This window comes from Crocodylus siamensis, chromosome 1 (genome assembly GCF_052110815.1).
Source record: "Crocodylus siamensis isolate JL-2025a chromosome 1, ASM5211081v1, whole genome shotgun sequence".
Taxonomy (NCBI): Eukaryota; Metazoa; Chordata; order Crocodylia; family Crocodylidae; genus Crocodylus; species Crocodylus siamensis.
In genome coordinates this window covers 342,079,256-342,104,663 of record NC_143395.1, presented here as the reverse complement: position 1 = coordinate 342,104,663, position 25,408 = coordinate 342,079,256, and the positions used below count along the sequence as shown (strand labels likewise).

The window sequence follows — 25,408 nt, the reverse complement described above, 5'->3', positions numbered from 1 at the left end:
TATTTGTTTTTCTTTTTGTTTCTTTATTTTTCTACAACAGTCTCTGATTGTGGCAAGTCTTAATATTCTAGCACTGGTATAAATGTTTCTAGTGTCCAGCAGCATAGTCCTTCTTGTACTGGCAAGAAGTATGCTAGAAGTTAATTTAGTTGATCTATCTCACCATAACACCTATGTAGAAACAGTTCAAAAGTGTTACACCTTTTGCATACCTTTTTCCCTGTTAAAAATCTTGACATTTTAAACTGTGTCTACCTGAGTATCATGCAAGCATTGCTTCAGACAAGTTAAATTAACTTGATGGAAATAAAAGCACCTTGACATGTGGACTTTGCGGTGTCAGATGAGCTTATCATGCAGCCTCCAAACCTCACGTGGCTGAAAGCCATTTCAGTTGGTTAACACACTCACATATTGGTTTCAGCTTTCCTAGTCTGTTGTACTAACAACCTCTCTGAAGGTACAGACATTTTTCTCCACTGCTTCAACAGGCTATTTAACATCCTGCTTCCTCAGACAATGCAAAATGCTAGTTAATATATAGGTAGTACCCATTAACAACCATAAGGAAACAATTATCCAGGTCTCTCCTCCATTTCAGGGACAATTTTATATTCGTGCAACTGGTATGTACTTTCCATAAATCCATGTTGTATGATTTCGTCTTTTCCTCTCTTCATCCAGAGCATGAATCCTAGATCTACTTCAGGATGCTATACATGTTTTGTCTAGCACAGGTCATTATTAAGGGACAAAGATTTTTCATGAATGTTGAAATCCTTAAGCTCTACAGGACGGAGTTACAATCTACAGCTTTTAAAAAATTCTATACTTCTGAGATTTTTTGTTTTATTGGAAGAGGATTGTTCTAAAAATACTTGGGTGTAATTTGCAGCACGCATGAAAAACATTTTTAAACACACTTTGCAGGAAGCATACAAAACAATTTCCAAGAATTGTAAATCTATTTCTTGTAAACTAATAATAATTGAGTGCTATTCACTTTACTCAGTACAGAATTCTAGACTGTAACCTCTCTCCTTCACAAGGCACTAATGATCTGATTTTCAGATGTGCTGAGTCATTTACCTCTGTGGGAGTTAGACTGCTCAACATATCTGAAATCAAAGCTCCACAATCTTAATTCAACATTCTTCACTCATGCAAAATTCCCAGTCTTCATCCAGTCCTCCTGCACCCATAATTAGCCAATACATCAGCATACAATTAAAAAGGGGGGACTACTGCCACTGCTGGCCCGCGGAGCAACCCTTGCAAAGCCAGCACACCAAGGCACTTAAGGGAGCCCACCCCTGCCTCAGCCCTGGCACAATCTGTGGGCAAGGCAAGAGCCCCTAAGGGCACACTTGCCTGCCTGTACACTAATGCCAGGAGCCTGGGTAACAAGCAGGACGAGCTCATCCTCCTGCTCAGTGCAAAGAATTATGATGTCATTGGGATAACGGAGACCTGGTGGGACTCCACCCATGACTGGACCACGGGTATAGAGGGCTATACCCTGTACAGGAGGGATCGTGTTGACAAAAGGGGCGGGGGTGTAGTTCTCTATGTGAAGGAAAGCTACATGTCCCTGCAAGCTGATGTTGGCGACCAGCATGGACAGCTAGACACCCTCTGGGTAAAAATTCGTGGGGAATACGGCACAGGGGACACAACGGTGGGAGTCTACTAAAGACCTCCCACTCAAAGTCCTGAGCTTGACCAGGAGTTCGCCCAGGAACTGACTAAGGCCGCTTGCTCCAGAACCTTGGTTGTCATGGGTGACTTCAATTACCTGGACATCTCATGGGAGGATCACTTAGCAAAATCCGTGTGGTCGCAAAGCTTTCTCTCATGCGTGGATGACCTCTACCTAACTCAAGAAGTCTATGGGCCGACGAGAGGCAAAGTGCTGCTTGACATGGTACTGGCTACAGGGGACGACCTAATCGGCGACCTAGTGATTGACGGGAAGCTGGGTGACAGCGACCACGAGCTGATCACCTTCACCATCCACCATAAAGCTGGCAAGTCAGTCAGCAACACAGAAGTCCTTGACTTCAGAAAAGCCAACTTTGACAAGCTCAAGAGGCTTGTCGGTCAGGCCCTTAGGGACCATGACCCCAGGGAGACGGGAGTTCAAAAAGAGTGGTTGCTTCTCAAGGAAGCAATCCCCAATGCACAAGCTAAATCTATTCCAACACGGAGGAAAGGCAGCAAGAAGGCACAGCAGCCTTCCTGGCTCTCTAGGGACCTGGCGGACCTCCTGCGGCTAAAAAGGAAAGCCTACAAAGGATGGAGGATGGGATTCACCTCCAAGGAGGATTATTCTGCGCTGGTCCAGTCCTGCAGGGAGCAAATGAGGAAAGCCAAGGCTGCAACTGAACTCCAACTAGCTTCAAGCATCAAGGACAACAAAAAGTCCTTTTTCAGATATGTGGGGAGCCGGAGGAAAAGCAAGGGCAACGTTGGACCCCTGCTAAACCAGATGGGGCAACTGACACCCAGGAAAAACCCAACCTATTAAATGGGTACTTTGCGTCAGTCTTTCATCAGTCCCATGGGACGCCCATGCCTGCTATGAGACAGGGAGATCCTGGTGATGGGGATCCCCTACCCTCCATAAATGCTGACCTCGTGAAGGAACACCTTGAGAAGCTGGATACCTTCAAGTCAGCCGGCCCTGACAATCTGCACCCCAGGGTACTCAAGGAGCTGGCGAGCATCATAGCCACCTGGCACGGATCTTTGAAAACTCCTGGCGCTCTGGTGTAGTGCCTGAAGACTGGAAGAAGGCCAATGTGGTACCAATCTTCAAGAAAGGGAGGAGAGTGGATCCGGCTAACTACAGGCCCATTAGCCTGACTTCTATCCTGAGGAAGATCTTAGAAAAGTTTATTAAGGAGGCCATCCTTGATGGACTCGCCCAGGCTAAAATCCTAAGGGACAGCCAGCACGGGTTTGTTGCGGGTAGGTCTTGTTTGACCAATCTCATTTCCTTCTATGACCAGGCGACCTATCACCTGGACCAGGGAGAAGAGATTGATGTCATATATCTTGACTTCAAAAAAGCTTTTGATCTGGTATCCCATGATCACCTCTTGGCAAAACTGGCCAGTTGTGGCCTTGGCTCCACCACGATCCACTGGCTGGGAAATTGGCCCCGTGGCCGGACCCAGAGGGTTGTAATTGATGGTAGTCACTCATCGTGGTGCCCTGTGACCAGTGGGGTCCCTCAAGGCTCTGTCCTTGGACCCATACTGTTCAAAATCTTCATTAATGATGTGGACATTGGAGTCAGGAGTGGACTGGCTAAGTTCATCGATGACACCAAACTTTGGGGCAAAGCATCCACGCCAGAAGATAGGCGGGTGATCCAGGCTGACCTGGATAAGCTCAGCAAATGGGCAGATGAGAACCTGATGGTATTTAACACCGAAAAATGCATCCTTATAGGCTCGGCAGTGCTACGTTGGATAGCACTACAGAAGAAAGAGACTTGGGGGTCATCATTGACCACAAGATGAACATGAGCCTGCAATGTGATGCTGCGGCTAGTAAAGCGACCAAAACACTGGCTTGCATCCATAGATGGTTCTCGAGCAAATCCCGGGACGTCATTCTCCCCTTGTGCTCGGCCTTGGTGAGGCCGCAGCTGGAGTACTGCGTCCAGTTTTGGGCTCCACAATTCAAAAAGGATGTGGAGAAGCTTGAGAGAGTCCAGAGGAGAGCCACACGCATGATCAGAGGTCAGGAAAACAGATCTTACGATGATAGGCTGAGAGCCATGGGACTCTTTAGCCTGGAAAAACGTAGGCTCAGGGGTGATCTGATGGCCACCTATAAGTTTATCAGGGGTGACCACCAGGATCTGGTGGAACATTTGTTCACCAGAGCGCCCCAAGGAATGACTAGGTTAAACGGTCACAAACTCCTGCAAGACCGTTTCAGGCTGGACATAAGGAAGAATTTCTTTACTGTCCGAGCCCCCAAGGTCTGGAACAGTCTGCCAGCGGAGGTGGTTCAAGCACCTACAATGAACACCTTCAAGAGTAAATTGGATGCTTATCTTGCTGGGATCCTATGACCCCAGCTGACTTCCTGCCCTTTGGGCAGGGGGCTGGACTCGATGATCTCCCAAGGTCCCTTCCAGCCCTGATGTCTATGAAATCTATGAAATCTTTGAAAGGGATCCTGGTTTTCCCTGATAAAAAATAGCCAATTCTCTGATTAAAGCCCCAAAATCCGTGACTGAAATGAAAATCTGCTATATATATAGTTATCAGCTGAACACAATGTTTTCTTGATATAGTTACAATGTTAAAGCAATTTGGAAGCCTACCAGTGCCTCAATCAGTATAATAAAATAAATACTAGATACCTATAAACTTTGATTAGGGGTTTTTATCATGGAAATTATTTGGTATGGTATTTGATTTTGGGGGTTGTATCATCGAAAATCAGAGCTCCCCCTGCCCCCTTAGCTCACAGAACATAGGTCGAGGTCCCTCACTCCCAAGCCACAGCCCCTGAGCCCCAGTGGTGCCCCTCACTCCCTCCCACAGCGCTCTGGCCCTGCCAATGCCCCTCACTTCCCCCCCCCCCGCAGTCCTCTGGCCCTCCTGGAGCCTCTCACTCCCTAACCCACAGCCCCCTGCCCTCCCAGTGCTGCCAGAGGAGGTCCCCAGCTGCCAAGGCTATGGGGCCAGGGACCTAGGTCTGCAGCCCTGTGCCCCCCACAGTAGTGCCCAAGCTGCAGCTGCCACCCGTGGGAGGCAGCAGCTGCTGCAGCAGAGCAGAGTGCAGAGCCCAGCTCGCTGCCACCCCCTATGTGCTGCCTGCTCACTGCAGGCTTGGGCAGAAGGTGATGCCAACTCCCCACTGCTGCCCACACTCCCGGGGGACATGGGGGGGGCACTTGGCCCCCAGATCTGTGCATGGAGTGGGGGCAGGCACAGGCTGCTATGGGAAAACTCCTTGCTGCTGTGAGTTCTGTACTGCCCTAGTGAGGCATCCTCTGCATGTGTGGAAGTGAACCCTTCGCTGCTGCTATGCATGCATGGGATGCTTTGCCTGGGCAATGCAGAGCTTGCAGTGGGAAGGAGCTTTCCCATGCAGCCCCATTCTGCCCTGCAGTGCTGGGTCGCACTTGCCAGGCTGTGGAGGCCCTGAGGGAAGACAACAGGGTGGGGAGCCCAAGCCTGCAGCAGGCACCCTGCCCTGGGCACAGATCTGAGGGGCATATGCCCCCCCCATGCCCTCAGAATGCATCCAGCGGCAGGGAGCCAGCTCCACCCTCCACCCCCAGTCATCACCAAGAAGGACTATGTTACAGTCGCCCGAGGATGTAGGGGGGCAGTCAGGAGGGCCAAGGCAGAGATGGAGATAGGACTAGCTTCCCGGATTAAGGACAATAAGAAGTCCTTCTTCAAATACATAGGGGGTAAAAAGAGGGTCCCGGGTAATGTGGGGCCCCTGCAGGACACGATGGGCAACTTAGTCATCACGCCAGATGATAAAGCTAACATATTTAACGATTTCTTTGCCTCTGTCTTCCTAAGTAGGGACCAGTTCAGCCACCTCCCTGCTGGGCCCCCCTCGGGCCCTGGGAGAGACATGCCTGGGCCAGGGGTTAGCGAGGAGTTAGTTAGGGTACTTCTGGAGAGGCTGGACGTGTTCAAGTCCGCTGGTCCGGACGATCTTCACCCTAGGGTTCTACAGGAACTGGCCGAGGTCATTGCGGGACCCCTGGCGCAGCTCTATGAGCACTCGTGGTGCTCTGGCGAGGTGCCGGAGGACTGGAAGAGGGCCAATGTGGTCCCTATCTTCAAAAAGGGAAAAAAAGAGGACCCGGGAAATTACAGGCCAGTTAGTCTTACCTCAATCCCGGGTAAGCTCTTTGAAAAAATTATCCTGGCACACATCCAGGAGGGCCTTGCGGGGGAATGTATGCTCAGGGGCAACCAACATGGGTTCATCAGTGGCAGGTCTTGTCAGACCAACCTGGTGGCCTTTTACGATCAGGTCACCAAATCATTAGACGCAGGGGTTGCTGTGGATGTAGTCTTTCTGGACTTCCGGAAGGCTTTCGACACTGTCTCTCACCCTGTCCTCATCAAAAAGCTGGGAGACTGTGGTGTCGATGCCCACACGGTCAAATGGTCGCCAACTGGTTGGAGGGCCGCACCCAGAGGGTGGTAGTGGATGGGTTCTTCTCGACCTGGAAGGACGTGGGCAGTGGGGTTCCGCAGGGCTCGGTCCTCGGGCCCGCACTGTTCAACATCTTCATCAGTGACTTGGATGAGGGGGTAGAAAGCACCCTGTTCAAGTTTGCTGATGACACTAAGTTGTGGGGGGATGTGGGTGCACTAGAAGGGTGCAATAGGCTACAAGCTGACCTTGACAGGTTGCAACGGTGGGCGGATGAGAATAGGATGGGGTTTAACACTGATAAGTGCAAGGTGTTGCACATGGGGAGGAAGAACCGGCACCACACTTACAGGTTAGGGAACTCCCCTCTTGCCAGCACGGAGACGGAAAAGGATCTTGGAACCGTCATTGACTCCACGATGAACATGGGCCGGCAGTGTGGGGAGGCAGTCAAGAAGGCCAACCGTACCCTGTCATGCATCCACAGATGCATCTCGAGCAGGTCCAGGGAGGTGATCCTCCCCCTCTATGCGGCACTGGTCAGGCTGCAGCTGGAGTACTGCGTCCAGTTCTGGGCGCCACACTTCAAGAGGGACGTGGACGATATGGAAAGAGTTCAGAGGAGGGCCACTTGTATGATCAGGGGTCAGCAGGGCAGGCCTTATGAGGAGAGGCTACGGGACCTGAACCTGTTTAGCCTCCACAACAGAAGGTTAAGGGGGGACCTTGTGGCCTGCTACAAACTGGTCAGGGGGGATCAGCAGGTATTGGGGGAGTCCCTGTTCCCCCATGCGCTGCCAGGAGTGACCAGGAATAACGGTCACAAGCTGGCGGAGGGTAAGTTTAGATTAGATATTAGGAGGCGCTACTTCACAGTCAGGGCGGCTAGGGCCTGGAACCAGCTTCCAGGGGAAGTGGTGCAGGCTCCTAGCCTGGGGATTTTTAAAAGGAAGTTAGATGAGCACCTTGTCGGGGTCATCTGACCCCGGTGCTCTTTCCTGCCAAGGCAGGGGGTCGGACTAGATGATCTACCTAGGTCCCTTCCGACTCTAGCTACTATGAAACTATGAAACTATAAGATGCCCACAGCCCTGTCCCACTCCCCACTGAGGTCCTGTGGCCTCACATGCCAGTCCCAGATCCCAAGCACCATGCACCCCCAGCTGGGCAGCAGCAGCAGCAGTGTCAGCCCTGCCCAGCTCACTCACTCCCTCTGTATGGGGGCCTCAATTCCACCCCGCCCCCACACCAGACTTACCCGTGGGAGTTACTTTCTCCAGGTTGCCTGGCAGCCATGTGCATATACATGCACATGACACTCCCCTGCCTGACCACCCTCCTCCTGCTCCCCCCACATCCCTTTGCATGCTGGAACTCTGCCAGCCTGCAGACAGCTCTCTGCAAAAGTGCGAAATCCATGGGTCTCTCCATTAAAATGAAAAATCCATGTTTTCCTTGGGTAAAGGGGAAAATCTGGTTTTTCTCTGTTTTTCCATGAGAAACGGAAAACCCAGATCCCTGGTGATCAAGCATAGGAACGGGCAACCTAAAGTAGTTGTGCAATTGCCACTCCTGGAAATTTTCAGGAGCAGGTTGGACAGCCAGTTGGCTACAATGGTTCAATCAGGGGGTTAGAATAGATGACCTCATGAGGTTTTTCCCAGCCCTACTTAACTATGATTGTATGATCTAAGAGTGCTTAGATCTCTCCTATTAGCAAAAGCCTATGCAAGAAGAAACTTTTTAGCATGAAACTCAAGGAACATATATTATTGCAAAAAAAAAAAAAAAAGGAAAACAACAAAACACATGCATTTTTATGGCAGGGGTAAGTGCCCACCAACTATACAGACTGGGAAGAACCAGCAATGGAAACTAGTTTGTGATTTATACAATTTCTCAAAAGTATTTGTAATGAAGGAAAACAAGACTCCAATTTCACTATAGAGCTAAATCAAAAACAGATCAGATTCTCTACTGATAACTACTGTTGTTAAAGTAAACAGTGTTTGTGTGCATGTGTGTGTGTATTGTATTAAAATTATATTCAAGAGAAATGTTCACAACTATCTTCAGTTACCACTTTGTTTTGCTGTGTTGTAACTTAGTGTGCTTATCTGAAATTGCCATTCACTAGCACTACACCAAACTCTGCTACTTCCAATAGCAGGGAGGGACCGCATGCATACTTTTCAGCCTTGCTACTAAGGCTTTCACAACCCACCCTCACCCCATCAACCTGCTTACTCTTCACCTCTCAAAGACCTCTGCAGAGAGTCCTCTGTAGAGTATGGAATTATATGATAACGTTACCAGGAAAGAGATAAGCCGCTCTTTCATGTAACTAAAAGATGTGAACCATAAGCATAGAGTAGCCTTAAAGATAAAGGTGGCAAGACACAACCTAAGGAAATCAATTCAGGATCCAGACTGGGAGGAAAATTATTTGTTATGATCAGCGCCCATGAACCAAGATGGCCTAATTATAAATAGCAGAAGGATGTAATAAAAACAACAGCTTGACCTTAAAAGCAGAAATTAAGTTACATTCTGGTATGACAATTGTGAGATACCATAAGTTTCCCCAAAAGTAACTCCATAGAGAGTTACTTTTGGGAAACTTATACAGAGATGAGAAGTGAAATTTCCTACTACATCATGCAGTAACTCAGAAAATAACTCTGACTACTGCTTTACAATATTGCTTGCAAGAACTGTTGTAATAAATCTTCACTAGAATTTTCAATTTTAGGTCTCCATGGACATATGTACTGCCACATCCATAGCATGCAAAGAAATATGTTAATATGCAAACAACGTGTAAAGAAATAACTATTTTTCACACTTGAAAACATGTGCTATGAAAGTTAATTCTACATACAGACCTTAGTAGGCAAATAGAAGAAAATACTGAAAGATATGCTGAAGAGAAAAATGGATAGTTTTGTAATCAATAAAAGGACAACAAAACCTCCCATGATAGGGAATGATTTTTTAAGTTAATGATTGAAACTGCATTTTGCCCACATTTCTCTTTTCCATGTAAAGGCCTATACTCAGAGGACAAAGTTCAAAAGCTCCACTGAGACCTGTTTACAAGCCTCAAATATCATTGCTTCATTGTAAAAAGCAGCTTTTGAATATACTGGTGGTCTGTAAAGAGCACAAAGATCATGAATAGTAGCAAGTCTACAATACAGGACAAGACCTCTTCAAGTACCCTGGTGGCAACCTAAATCAAGATGCTGCACAGTAAAATGAAGGGGAGCTGGAAAAGGAAGTGGAGCAAAAAGCTGGGGCTGTCATGTATGGGGAAAGGCTATTTAATTTTAGAAAGGTGTTAAGACTTTCCCTATGGAATAATTAGCTTCATAGTAGTGGTGCATAAAATTTGTTTTACAGTGTGTTTCTTTATTTTTCTTTTTTCCCCCAAAAAAAGGACAAATATACACTGATTTAGATCTCCCTCTACGGCATAATAAAAGTTTATTTTGGCACAGTGTCTCCATTGTGCTTACATTAATTTCTAACACACTTTTACTGGGCAATTTGTGCATTTTCTTCCAGGACAGTACAAACTATCACTGTAGTCTTTCCTCCAAATGACAAAAATAAGATTTTGGATTGATATCTCCTATTCCTAATCCTGACCCAGAGTGGGAGGATCTATCCTATTATGGTAGCTGACAGGTATGTTAATATAAGAAAACGTGACAAAACAATCAAAATATATTCCCCACCCCCCCACCCACAAGAAGAGGGGTAACTTACATTTCCAGTGTAGAAAGCCAAGACCCTACAAAAAGACATTTTTGTACAATTCTTTATAACTGTGTAATCAACTTACTTTGTCTGCCTCCGAGAGATACCAGGAAGACTGGATGGAGGACAATGAGCAAAATTATATGAAGAAAGAAGATGGCAAAAATTATGTTTCAGTCCTAAGTTAGCACTTCAGGGAGATAAAGACTGGGAGAAGTTATTATATTTTTTTTTTAAACAATTTGAAAACAAAAATATAGAAAATATGCAAATGGAATATTCATTAGAAGAAACACAAGTCTCCTAGACAGATTTAAAAAAAAGATCAGGAAATAAGTTAGCACTTCAAGAAGTTTACCAAGGAGTTAGAACTATTATTGGCAAGGAGGGTGGGGGGAGAGGGAGAGTTCAGTTACTTTAGGCAAGTTTACATGTGCATTAATACACTTTTCCTAATGCACATTAAAATTAGCACCTCTGGTGTGAGGTAATAAATAAATATGCATTAGGCTACCCTAATACTCAGTAGTGAAAACGCATACTTTTTTAATGACACTTAACACACAGTAGCCTCTTTTACTGCTCATTAACGTATCTGCATGTTTTTAATGCAACGCTTTAATGTGCAGTAAAAGAAGCTACTGCACATTCAAGTACACATGTAGATGTACTCTTTGGTATTAACTAGGATAGCAACTGCAAAATTATTCAAAGGAAAACATAATTCATCTTGCAAACAGATTTTTTGAGCAAGTAGCTAGTAATCACCAGCTATTCTAATATGCTCTTAAGGTAGATATGACTAATGACCTAGGAGCTAGAGGGAAGTGACCTAGTGTCCAAATAATCACAGTATTATCATATCTGAAGTGATCCTGAGGACATACAGAAAAAGGTACAGAATGCTCTCCACATTAAAACATATGTGACTGCACACTAAATGGTCAATTGGTTTTAATTAACCCCCATGATATCTATAACTGATAAGCATTAGCATTGGTTTTCAGGTGTGTTTGTCACAAGAGTCACTAAAGAAACATGCTGACTGTATTTTCAAGATAAAACTAATTAGGCTTTGAAAAAGAAAATTAAAAAGAGTTGAACATTCAAAGTTAGACTGCTAGAGTAACAGGCTAGTTTACCTTTTAACTACAGGGAGAAATATTTGGGTTTGCTAGCCTCTGAAAACAAACAAACAAACAAAAAGGATAACCAGAGGCAAGATGGATGAAATAAATGATGGGTCTAAAAAATATTAAACATTACTTAAAGCAGATTTTTCCTTAAAATACATTAAAAATTAAATATGCAGTTATAGTAATCATTTAAATTAAAAATATTCAAGCAGTTCATGTCTGCAGGAAAAACGGTAGAAACCACTGCCTAAGCAAGTGACCCAGAGTATGTTGAATGGATAGTATAAATGTCAGTCTCTTTTCTAGGTGCAAAGAAAAAAATTTCTTTCAACATTTTTGTTCAACTGGTGCTGTTCATCTAAAGCTGAGACATTGACTAATGAAAAAAAAATCAGGCAATCTCTTTCATTTCACAAATAAAAATAATATGTAACAGGATGTCATCTACTGGTTCTAAAATCCTGAAGGATATGGGAACCAGAACAAATCTATAACATTCACTGACTACAGACTGTACTTCTTTTCTTTAATAAGTTAGTTCTGAATGCAAAATGTTTTTTCTGAACTTAATTTTCTTCCTTTATATATACAGCTCATTTAAGGTAGTTTTATTTAATAAAAATTAACAGGTTTTTTTTGCATTTCAGATGTGCTTCAATTTCTATCTGGTACCTTAATACAAATTACTAATAAAAAGTAATCACCTGGTAAATAAGAAATGTCTCATTAACCATTTTCTAATATAAATGATGTAGAAATTAAGAATCCCAAATGCATGTTAAACTCTTATTTTATAAATAACTGCATATAGATACATTATCCCAGTTAGCAGAAGGAGCTATCCAATAGCAGAAGGAGCTATTCAAAAGAGGAGTCCTCTGTGGTTCAGTGGTAAAATCCTTGTCTACCACACAGGAGAGCTAGGCTTGATTCCCAGATACTTATACAACTGCAACCATAGAGGCACTGAACATCTGAACTCAGTCTGGTCTTTGGATTCTGTCTCCACTCCTCCAAAAAGTCCTGCCCAGGCATATACATCAAATATCTGGGGGGGCAGTCATGCATACACCATGATCCAGGAGGACTGACAGTTGCCAATATTCAAAAGAAAGTACATTTAGCAAAAAGTAGTAAGACTCAACTTTCCTTTAGGAGAGTAAATAAAATGCAAAAAAAGTTAAAATTGATTGTTTAAGTCAAGGTTCCTACTTGCTGACCTAAATCACTTTGATTTACATCAGTCCACCCTATCCAAAAAGCTACAAATTAAAGCAATGTTCAATTAGACAAACACTAGAAAAGAAGGCTGAGAAGGAATTGACAAAAATACTGGCTGACCAGTCATTTAAGAGACACAGGAATGGCTAGAAGCCAAATAAATAGATAAATCAAGCTAGAAATAGCATACAAATGTTAAGGTAATTAGGCACTGGATAGTGAAGGGGTACGGCTGATTATTCATCGCTTGAAGTCTTATATTATGACTGAATGTCTTCCTAGAAAATACATCCTAGCAAAACCAGAAAATAAGTGCTTATTGTCAGAAGAAATTGGGGTATGTATAATGGAAAAAGTCAAAGTTAAAACCACAAGTGCCCCTTTTGGTGCTTAAAATCCATGAACCCAGGATTTGATCCAGAAATCCACTTAAATCAGTAGAAGTCTAGCAACTGACTTCAAAAGCTACTGGATAATATCCATAGCTATAGGGATCGGTGTGGGCAGCCTACATCCTCTACAGGCTGAAATCCTCTCCCAAAACACAAAAGCAAGACCTAAGCAAATTATAGAACAACATGTATATGTTCAAAACACAAAACAGCAAGAGGTAGCTCAGGCATGGCAAGAAAAGAAGGGCAGGGAGAAGGGGGAAGGAAAACTTTTCAGATTTTAATAAAAAAAAATCTCAGCATCATTCTTTGTTTAAAAAAATAAGAAAAAAATTGTCACCACATAACCTGTTACTTGTTTACCTCCCAGTCATCCTTGCAACTCAGTTTACAGAAGTCTTCAGATAAAGCTAGGAATCATCTGCGTAGCCAGTCAGAGCAGTATCTATCCTTCAGGGTGCCACCAAAGTTTACCCTGTGGTTTCAAATGAGTGCTGAATTACTAGCATTTAAAAAGCTATGTTTTCCAATTTCCCTTTTGTTGGTCATTATGAATTCTTAAAATGACTGTAGGATTAAAGATCTGAAAAACACAACAATTTTAATTAACCATTCAAGAAAATCAATTCTATTAGCCAGTCCACCTCTACAAACAAAGGATGTAAATAAGGGGAAAAATGAAGAGACTTAGCAATGAAGATGAGAGCAGGACAGGCTTTAAAACAAGGTTTGTTTTTTTTTAAAAAGAACAGTTATTTAGGTAGATGATTTTAGCACCTTTTTGTTATTTATCCTTCCCTTGTGTTGCTTAATGCTGTTTTAATTGTACTTCAGTATATTCGAAGAGTATATTTTTAATTCCACTTCTCCCATGAAGTCCCAAAGAACTGAACTAAAAAACACCATTAAAAATATTCTGGCCCAAAATTTCTAAAGCATCCACTATTTTGGGTGGTCCATCCTTGTAAATATTTATGCATCCCACTGATGTTAGTGGACCTAGCACAGGGATAAAGGTAAGTCAAGGTAAAACCAGCAGGATTGGGTTCAATAGTCCATTAACAATACAATTGATAAATGTCTCTTCTTTTGGTTTCAAGGATTTAAAAATCAATTGCTCTGCACAGATTAAAACAGAAATGACACAGATGCCAAAATCTAGGTCTAACAAAACAATATTACTCAGGCATAAAAGGAAAAGACCTTACCAAATAGCAGGGCTTTGCAAGACAAAGGCCTTGAAGTGCCCTCCCTGCATCTACCATATTAGAGCTCGGTTTCAAAGGAGAAGTCTACACATTGTAGCCATTAGCTTAATGTCTTCAAATATTCAGATCAAGACCCACACCAAATTGTGAAGTAGGATAATAAACTGAACTCAACCTTTTAAGCCAAATTCAGAGCTGGGTTCCTAAGTAACATTCCTTTCAAATCAACAGACCAGCATCACAACTAAATTTGGCATTACTTTGTCTTGGTCCTAATAAACAAGCATGAAACTTATTTTCTGATATAATTTTAACACGGCATAATACAAAGAAAGAAGAACAACAGAGGTGATAGCCTTTTTTCATGATGTTGATATATGTTAAGCTGGCATTAAACAATAGGATAGTTTGTGTTACATTTGTCAATTTTCTACTCGGTTCATTACTAAACTGTTTAGCAAAAACCTATACGGAGAACATTTTGATAGTCATTATCACATATCAATTTAGGCAATTACAAAACTCATCAGTAGAATATCTAAATGCTTTAAAAACAGTCTTCTTTCTCCCCTTCTTCTATTCCAGCCTAAAGGAGGGAGTTTGACTAGTTCTCAGATGTGAATGTGTTGGATACAAAGAATCATCAGAAAAGATATACTAGCACCAGTGATAGTTCTGAGTCATGGATTCATTAGCCTCACCATATTGGTCAACAGTTACATTGCTTGAATGGAAAACAGTTATTATGACAGATCCAAGTTATTATAGCACATAATTCCTCAGGTAGAGCTTTAAATATCAAGACGGGGCCAACCTCTGCACAGAATTGTAAAACCTTGCTTATCCTGTGTAAGACCCGTACTCACACAGGACAATTATTCTGCCTGGGAAAGAAGGTTAGAGAGAAAGTCTTCTCAGGTGAAAAGTAGATTGATAAATTGCTACCAGTTCCTTACTCCTTTGAGGGATGGGTTGAAAGAAAAGCAGACTATAGCTAAGAGTTCTCATTTTTCACAGAATGAGAGGAAGGATACTTAGTGAATAATGGTCCAGGCGTTCACTCCAAGATGTGGATGCATGAGATAGAAAAATTCAAGGCAACACGGCATTGCTCTTTTAGAAGCTGGGAGAAAAGGCCTCAGGTACACAAGGAGGAGTTAAAGATGACAGACCCCTGTTATGACTATAGAAGGATGGTTAGGACACTCATTGGAGAGGGGAATGATTTGTGTTTCAGCCCATGGTCTATTGAAGATTTAAATATTTTATACTAAGTAGTATCCACAGGGATAAAAACTGGACCCTGTATCTGTCTTTCTCCTAGGTAAGTGCCAAAACCATTATACCAGTGTCTTGCTCATACTTTCCCTCCCTCCTCCCCCGTCTCAAATGCTTCGCTTTTATAGCTGCAGCAAGGGCATGGATGAGGGGGGAGGGATGAGAGCAGAATCTTAAAACCCGTAACTCAAATATTAGGGGAATAATCTTGTAACCCCAGTAAAAACACAAAATAAAAGACTCTGGACAATAGTTTGAATCCTCTCCGAAAACACAGAAGCAAGACGTAAGTAAATTGTAGAATAACATGTATATAAAAAAGAACACATGAACTAAATATGATAAAATTATTTATTTTATGGCACTGTGCTTACATTTTATTAAATGATGTGACTAGTACAAAGTTCTTTTGAAAAGAGGCACTCAAAAATTTTTTATCCTTTTTTTCATCTTTTTCACCAGACATGAGATCTAGAATTTTTTTAACATTTATTTCCCATCTATGGTGTAGACAATTTAGAAAAGTTTTAGTGTAGTTGAACACAGAAACTGGAAGGTGAAGATGAAGACAGCAACAATTCTACTAAGCCAACAACTTTCACAACACTAAATAAACATGCAGTATATATATACCCCATTTAAGTACAATTTTAGACCCTAAGGAGAGCCATTTGAATATTTTTTTTTAATGCACAGAGTATCTCCTTGATTAGACAGGATCAATGAAAAATGATGGCTTTGGAAAGTATCAAAGAAATCACATAAAGATTCTTCTTCCTCCCCTGTGCTTCAAGAACATCTTTTTTATTTCCCATTTAGTGAACATTTTCTTGAAAGGTTAGGCATCTGAACAGTTCACATCTATGTGCCCAACTTTTAAATAGATTTTAAAGACCAATGAATTGGAGTTCTTTCAACTGTGTCTTCTAGAACCGTGGTGCCCGTCCTTTGAGGTCAGCCTGGAATTCTTTTCATGCTTCTTCAAATCAAAATAGAAACTGAGCCCTGTACTGGTTTGATTTAACCTAAGTCATGCTCCATACCAAATGATATCAGGTGTTTTGCTGTTAAATACAGATTATTTTTAAGGATTGTGTGTGTTTGTTTCTTTGTTTACCATTTGCATTGGTTAGTGCAATTAGTAACTAGATACTTCTTCATAAAACATCCAAGTTCACCTGGAAGCCAACATACTCATTTATACATACATTTATACAACATACATCATTTCCAGAAAGACAATAGCCTCCTCTTGAAGTACACCCTTTGAAAATGATAGGGCCACAAAAAAAAATAAAGGTAATGCTCACTATGAAGAATGATGACAAGAGTTCTCTTTGACATTTTATCATTTCCCAGGTTATATACATTCCACCTAATAAACTTTAACCATTCTGGCTAAAAATGCCCAGGTCATGTGTCTACTCCAGGTGGAGTTGTCATGAAATAAAAATGGATCAGCTGTTTCTGGTAGCAGACAGAAAAATGATTGTTGGGAATATTGCCTGTCCCAATGAAAATCTAACTGGATTTAAGCTGTAACTATCTTAAAAACATAACTTTCACATAATCATACAATCTTCTTAGAGGCTGCTGCTGAAATCTCTGAATATGCCATCTGCCCTGAACATGCCCCCAGCCTCTGAGCTCCCTACATGCCAACTGCACTGATTTTTCTGCCAGTCCTGAGTTGCGTATAATTCAGACACAAAACTAAAGCTCCAGAAGGGACACAGCAACACCACCACAATAACTTTTGGCCTGGGGAAGATGTCCTGGGCTGAGACCCAGGATGACATCATAAGTTAGAGCCTTAACTCTTTCACCAATTAACATTCATAGTTCTATGCATGTCACAGCCCCGGTGAGTGAGCAAGACAACACACCAATTAGATGAGACAACTAGCAGATTACCACGAGGTCACATCTGGCAGATCATGGAATAGAACTCAGGCCCCAGCCCTGTAGCCGCGCTGCTTTTTGGTATCAGCATGCCAAATCTGTGGGTTTGATCATGCTGTATTTAAATTATTAGCAAGCATTCATCTCCAGAGCCAGGGACAGAATCCAGAATTCTCGATTCCCAGTATCATTCTGCTCTCCAGCAAACAGTATGTAAGCCACAGGCAGAGTGCATCTTATCCTTCCCTGACAGCTATTTCACATAAAAGACTTGTTAATGCTACCAACCATTTCTTTAACTCAGATATTAGCAGTCTATGCTATAAATCTACAGGTTTTTGGCTCCAGCACACTTAATGACCAGAGCTCCTGGTTTTCTCTAATTTAAAAAAATCCCCAATTTTCAGATTTAAAAAAGTAACCCAAAATCTGATGCAAAATTTGAGTTGGGACAAATAAAAGATATCGGATTTGCCCAAACAACCTTGTCTGCCAATGTCCTTAGACCAGCACAGCTACAACCTACACCATTAACCCAAAATCCATATTTTTTCATGATTAAAATGAAATGACACTAATATATATTTTTGTTTTATATATATATATACATATATATAACACGTGTGTGTGTGTGTAGTAGTAGTAGTGTTTCATTTTCATCACAGAAAAATATGGATTTGGGATTACTTTTTAAATCTGAAAATTGGGGATACTTTTTATCAGAGAAAACTAGAGTCCCTTCTAATACCCCACACTACTGCATGACCGAATTTTTGTTCTTTCAGTATTTAAAAAAACCTGAGATTAAATATTAAGTGCTTTAAAAAGTTGTTGCAATTGCACTCAGAACCTGGGAAACAGTAAATGAGGGTTGCCCGTAGTGTACAACTTTAATTCCAATTGTTTGTACACTTCATAATAGTCTTTAATTACCTGATCTCACAGGACCCTATGCAACCAGTCATCCAAATGGTATCTCCTCTAAATTCTCAACTCTGAAAACTTCATGCTCTTTTAATGTTTTTAACATACATATTAATAATAATCATGATAATTAGCATCTACATGGACAAATCTAACCCTTGTGTCTGCAGTTACAGAGGTCCCCTTGACAAATGAACAGATGCAGCTCCACCAAGTCTGCAAAAAAAAAAAGTATGGAAGAGCATTACATACAGGTAATCGATAGGAAGCCTGAGGACAGGCTTCTGCACTGGGGCTCCCTGCAGAGTAATTTGTAAAGTAGAGGAGGGGAGGGTGTCAGGACCAAGTGGCACACACAATCTCACCTTCACTTCCTGTTAGCTGTGATTCATCAGAGCAATAAAGGCTACTTTGACCCACAGATCGAGGGAGACTTTCCAAAGTGAATTGTATGCTGAGGGCAAGGGATGGCTGGCAAAAGACAAGAAAGGATTGTTTCTCCTGGCAGAGATACCAGGCACCCTTTACACAGGATGGGGTGATCTCATTTTTTCAAAACGCTTCACAATCACTGCTGAGTTAGTTGTTCCTCTATGAGCTAAATTGTACCACTTGTATTTCAACTAAGTTACACAGGAATGGTTTGGGCCATCATACCCCAAAAAGACAATGAGAAAGGTAATTATTTGCATAAAGTGGAACCAGGATTAAAACACAGGAGAGGCAGGCTCTGGTTCTTGTGGTCAGACCACATTCTTTTTCAACAGATACAGAGACGGAAAGTAACTGTTACCTGAAAATACACAAAGTGACCATTTCGTTTCTCATAGCTTGATCATGACTGGGCCAAAGTCTTGGCCACAATTCACAGACCTCAATAAATACCTCAAGAAATACAATGAAAGTCTACAATGACACACAAGGTGGTCAAACCATATACTTCTGTTATACATAGCATAAATGTTATGACTTTATAGCAAAGCTACTTTTATACTTAGGCTCTTCCTAACCTAATTGTTTCGCAATTTTTTGTAACCAAATGGTTTACTTGATATAATAAGTAAACTAAGCGTCAGAATGGATTAATACTTTGCAATTGCATTTGCAAAACAAACAAATGCTACAGCATATATCAAAAGTGAACTGGATTAGTAACTTCTCTTCTGACCCAACCATAAGGTACACCAGATTTCAAGGCAACATCTATATACAGATTTTAAGGCACTTCAAAAAGTCAACCTCTAAACTGCGAGTTATGCTCTACAGTAAAGCTGGCATGCTGGAAAGCACAGCATGACTTTATATTCTAAATGGATGCCAACCAGTTTGCCCAGGATTCCCATGTGACTATGTACTGCAACAAGATGCAGCTCTTCATGAGATTGTCAGAGTTGGGGCTCTTTTATGTTAACTAAAGCAATCATTTTTACATATTACTCTTATTTATGTTCTCATTTGAGAATGCCTTCAAACAAACATAAACTTCATATCACTCAGCTGAGAAAAGACAGCCTAAATTTCAGTTACTACACTCAAATGCACACAGTACTCTTGACTGACTGAACAATGCTGGCTTCTATTAAGAAAGTCTTTTTACTAGGGTAAAAAGCCCCTGCTTTTTTCCTGGCATAAAGCCTGCTCTTCATCTTAAAGCTCATCTCTTTATTTTTCGCTGCACGGGAAATGAAGTCGTACTTTCACATTTGCACTTTCAAAACTCCAAGTCTGTCTTGCAGATAGAGCATAACATATTCTACTTAGAAGGACAGAAACAGTCATGACAACTATTTAGCACTATTTCTCCACTGCTTGCTACAAAATGTCATGCTGCTTTATGTTTTCTTCTTGGTTGGGGAAAGTGAGCACGCTTGTGCTTGCAGCTCCTCCTCTTTCAAGCACATACAGACTGCAACTGTAGTAAACAACCGCTAGTTTGGAGTTCAGAAGGTCAAGGTCTCAGCACTGCACCACTACCAATTTTTCCATAAAATGAAATCTAATTTCTTGGAAGGGAAATTATTGCTATTAGAACACAGGAAGATAAACCACAGTCATTTCCATAAAAAGCCCTACACTCAAAATACTTCATAGGCCACAAAAAAAAAGGCCTGAAAAAATAATGTTAATTATATTCCCAATACTGTAATACACAAACTGCTTACTTCTGGGTGAACATTTAGTTGATGTCCAAATAGAATTATTTATTTAAACATAAACTTGTACTTTTGAAGAAATGTGACAATGCAAAACCCTATCCTTTCTATAAGCAGCAGGCCAGAAGGCTGAGTAGCAATACCAAAGAGCAGTGCCAACCATACAACTTTCACAAAGCAATCCTGCAGCTGCTGAATATTATGGCTCAGGGCAGGCTGGCACAAACAGTGGTCACACATTGTTTTTTCTCTGATCAGGAGCTGCATTCACCCTCGCTTTGTTTTCACAAGGGGTGAATGTGGCCAGACACTCACCCAAACCCTAAACCACATCTCTAGTGCTGATATTCCTGTTAGAGTTGTCTAGGCCTCAATCCTGTTCCCAGAGTTAAATGAAATATTTTACCACTGCCATTGACATAATAAAGGCCTTTAAGTAGTTGTGAAAGATGGTGCTCAGAAAGGCTCCCTATATTATTTTTACTGCTCATTTGCCCTGTGGTAGCACCAGAAGCTGCAAGCATGGACTCTAATGTGTTATGAACTGTACATAGAATAAAAAAAGAGGGCTACTGCCCCAAAGAGCTTGCAATATTTTTATTGTCTCCATTGCTCTGCATCAGCACAGCCAAGGGCAGATGCAACCCCAAAATACTAAAGGATAAGGACCTTTTCTTTTAAAGTGACATTGAACTCGAACAAGTTCTAATCTGTTTCAACACAAAATTCTGACAGCCCTCTCTATACAAAGCATGCCCTAAAATGTTGGGAATTTTAAAGAAAATTCCTTTAAAATAAAAACACTGCAAGGATTTTTCTGTTCCCCTAATGAGGTCAGTGTGAGCCTTTGCAGCAAGGGAGAGCGGGCAGGCCTGAGAATACCACCATGACTACCAAACAACCCTCCCCTTCTGGCATGCCTGCCAGCCTCTTCAATAACAGCAGCAGAACCCAGATAACACCTCCTAAAGCCTAAACTCCTTTCCAGAACCAGCAGAGAAGTAGCAGGGAGTAAGGAATCCCTCCTCTAGTTTGTTAAACATCCACATGTCATGGGAAGCTGGGACCTAAACAGGAGAGCTCCCCACCTCAATCCTGCACAGAATAGGGACTGGAGGAAACAGATTTGTACTATCTACCTGGTTTTATTCTCTTGCTGGCTGCATGTTTGGTACAGAAAAAGAAAGGGCCAAACCACATCGTAAAGCTCCCACTGCTCCCAACCATAACCAGGTGTCAAGGAAGGTGTGCTCTCCTTTGGCTGCTTTGCTATCCCTGATCAGCAGAGACCCTGGTTTACTCTGACTTTTTTAAAATCCCCAGTTTTTGGATTTAAAAAACTAACTTAAAATCCACATTTTTCCATGACTAAAATGAAACACTGCTTAATATAGATATCTCTATATATAGATATAGAGATATCTATATATCTATGTATTAGTGGCATTTCATTTTAAATTGTGGAAAAATGTGCATTTGAGGTTACTCTTTTAAATCTGAAAATTGGGGATTTTTTTAGATCAGAGAAAACCAGGATCCCTGCTGATGAGGAGCACTGTCCTTGTCCCCAGTGCAGATAGAACAGTCACTCTGCTGCTATTGGTAAAACATCCAGCATGACCTGGGTGTGCATGTGAGCTCCCCCGGAGCAGTGAATGAGAGTGATGTCATCAGGCTAGTACAGTCAGAGCAAAATGACCAACAGCAAAACAGACTGTATATAGACACTGCCAAAGCCACAAAGAAAGTGAAAAAATACAGAACATTTTATTTACTAACATCTTACAGCAATGATGATCATAGGGAGCTCTTGTACATTAAGACAGCCTGGAGATTTTCAAGTTGACTGCATCCCACTAGAAAGCTTTTTTTTTTTTGCTTTTTTAAGCACAAAGGCTATATAAAAAGCAAGCAGTCAGACTGTATTTACTGTAGCTTTACATCATTAATGAAATGCTGTATCGCCTCATCTCTAATCTATTCAGCATAGTTACTAAGTCTACACTAGAGACTACTTTGCTGTTCTTATTACATTTCAGAGTTGGAGACCAACCAGAAAATGGAGCTCATGCACCAGACCAGTGCTATAAAAAAGGAGCCTTGCAAAGTTGTTGTAAATTATCTACCTAATATAGCAAAAAAGCACAAAATACACCCCAAAAAACACACCACACCATACACATTTATTTCATGACTGATAATGGAACAGAGATGGTTTACTTATGTATTCAGAAAAAAAAGTCTGCCACAGGCAAGTCGAATTTTACATACCGATATAAATCATGCAACTGAACTAAATTGTTTATCTTTCTGATCTTACAAAAAAACTGCTCATCTTTGTTCTGATTCTGAATGCATCAGATTCATTTCTGAACATAAATTAATTTTTTGTGATGACAACAGTAGACACTGTATAACCAAGGTTTAAAAAATGTTTCTTGAAAGTGAATAAATATTACGCTTCTGTAAGTGACAGAAAAAAAAATCGGAGTAGCTGAATACACCCAGTGTTTAAAAGTGACCACTCCTATTCACATCACAAACTCCTGAACCACCCTGTTTGTCACCAGCACCAATTTCATATCAGACCATTTACTTATCTGAACAACTCTGTCCTCCAGTAAGAAAAGGGAAGGGAATGGTTTAGGTGGATTTACAGGGTGACGTTTGTTTGACTGGCACGTCTGCTGTAGCAGCTCTATGCACATGCTTTTAATGTAAATACAAGTATTTGTTTCCCTAGCAGGAATGTAACTACAGAACAGTAATTTTCTTTAAATAAGTAATTTGATGAAAGGCAATATTACTCACTGACTTTTTTTTTAAATTACCTTTGCTGTGAACGGTACTTTAACAATCCGTACAGTTAAATTAGTGAGAGTGACAATATCAACTGCACAGACTGTTTATCCAGATTACACATTCCACTGTACTTATACTTTAACTGAACACAGTCAGCATTTATCAGTTGAATTAAAGTTATTATTTACTCATAAGGTATGCAGAGCAGTTAGCTTTGCGTGGGGAGAAGGAAGAGTCAAAGGGAGAGATGGAGGGAATACAGCACAAAGGATCGGGTTATTTTTCCCCCCAAAACAATCAATTTAAATATGCCATTAATCAGATCTGGCATGTTGCCTTTTTTTTTTTTTTTTTTTTTTGCCCTCCACATAAAAGTTCACAGAAAGTTCCAATAGCAGTTGTGTAACAAACAAAATCGGAATCGATTCTTTCTGCATAGAAGCTGCTCGCATGAATACAGACTAATGTCACCAAGGTCAGCACTCACTCATCACATTACAGCAAGCTTATAAGAGATCAGTGGTGGCTCCCAAGCTGAGCCACTCTTCACAACTGGTCTCCATGTAAAGTTCTCCCTTGTCAACTCTGGCTCAGTCCACCTTAATTGAATATAACAGCCATAGGCCAGCCCCCGGCTACTTCCATGAACTATGCACTGTTGCAAGTGACAGCTACACATCATGACTACCAGAGACAATAATGACTATAGCACTAGGACCACTATTAATGCCAACAGTGTCATCTCCATCTTAACCAGTTACTCTCCACCTCCTCCCAATACCATGCAGGCAAATAAAGGTTCAGAATGGCAAAACAGTGCCGCAAACCCGAAACCCAGCTGGACATTTCTTTCTTTCCTTGCAATGCCGGGATGATCCGGCTAAACAAAACCTGGGCTGGGATGATCTAGCTGGGGCTGGTCCTGCTTTGAGCAGGGGGGGTTGGACTAGATGACCTCCTGAGGTCCCTTCCAACCCTACATTTTCTATGTGCTCCAACACTTCCACTCCCTGGAACCTACTACATCCATCAATATGCATTATGTTAACCTGGGGGTTGTATTTATTTTTCTTTTCTTTTGCATCTTTGCTGGGAATTTAAAGCACATGGATTTGTTTTGCAAAAGAGCATCCCAACCCCCCCTTCCCACCCCCAACACCACTTGCCCCATTCAAAAGAGCAGCCTGCCACCCATCTGAAAGGATCCCGCTCCAGCTTATGACAGAAACAGACAGGCGGAGAGAGATCACACGGGACGGCCAAAGAAAGAAAAAAGAACTGAAAAAAAAAAAGAGAGAGAGAGAAAGGAATAATAATAATAATAATAAATAGTAATAATCATTTTTAAAAAAGGAATGTTTATTCGCATAAGAAATGGAAGAGGCACAGACCTGACCAGAAGCTGCAGAGCAGGAGAGATTTGTTCTCTTTGCCTTTACACAGAGTCTCCCCTCTCTCTCAGTCCCTGGCACACACACACACCGTGTCACACGCAGCCATGCACATGCACACGCACGCACACACACACGCACGCACACACACGCACACACACACCAGTCTCCCTTCAGCGGCTCTAATGCAGCTCTCAGGAAATGAATGGGGGCACCACAGAGAACTGTTGTACTTGCAAATGACTTCCCCGCATCACATGATGGGCTGGAGGCAGGGTGGGCCGGGGGGTGGAGGCTTGGCAGACACAAGAGGGAGAGGGACAGGCTGGCGGGGGGGGGGCGGAGCAGCGCTGGGGGCCCCCAGCTCGGGGCCGGGGGCTGGGCTGGGCTGGGCTGGGCTGGGAGCGGGGGCTGGGCAGGCAGCCCAAACAAAAGGGGCCCCCTTCCTCCTCGCCGGCAAATGCAATGCGAGCCGCACGGCTCGGCGGGACCCCCGCCCCCACGACGAGGAGGAGGAGGGGGCTTGGTGGCCGGGCAGGCCCGCGCCCCGAAGGGCGGTGAGGGGGGAGGAGGGCGAGGCCCAGGTGGCGGAGCGCAGGAATGCGAGTGGGGGCAGGGCGGCGCCGAACAATAGGTGAAGGCAGAAAGAACCCTGGGGGCGGGCTTTGTGACGTATGGGGGGGCTTTGTGACGTGCAGAGCGGTGGGGGCTTTGTGACGTGGGCGCCCCCGCCGCCGCGGCCCCCTGCGACTCGGAAAGGCGGGACCCGCCTGCGCCTGCTTACCTGGCGCAGCTCGCGGAGCCCCCGCGCCGGCCTCCTCCGCCACAGATATGCTCCCTCCGTGACAGGCCGGGAGGGGAGGGTCAGTGTGCTTTCAAGGGCACTAGTCCAGGAGCGCAGCCGAGACTCATGGCTGCGGTCCTGCCTCAGGCAGAAAGTTCTGTGGGAGCAGAGGTGCCTGGGCAGCCGTTCCTCCTGCAGGACTGGGCTCTTTACAGTCCAGAGCCAGAGACAATTCCCATTTAAAACAAAACAAACAACCCCCTGATTAGGGTGGCCATCATAGAGGACAGTCCAGTTGCCCTTTG

General features: G+C 42.7%; 1 protein-coding gene across 9 annotated transcripts in view; it reads right to left on the bottom strand.

Annotated features, from left to right (window-relative positions):
• The window catches only part of KLF12 (KLF transcription factor 12), a 373,566-nt gene extending 348,392 nt beyond the window's left edge, over window positions 1–25,174 (bottom strand). For 4 of the 9 annotated variants that reach the window (XM_090024327.1, XM_090024318.1, XM_090024355.1 and 1 more), the window contains exon 1: window positions 24,320–24,581. The gene's annotated coding sequence lies outside the window, so the exon portion shown is untranslated. Of the gene's footprint in view, window positions 1–24,319; window positions 24,583–25,103 lie in introns of those variants that run through there. The other 5 variants (XM_090024375.1, XM_090024383.1, XM_090024336.1 and 2 more) reach the window with 4 other exon arrangements.
• Between the last annotated feature and the right edge of the window lie 234 nt (window positions 25,175–25,408).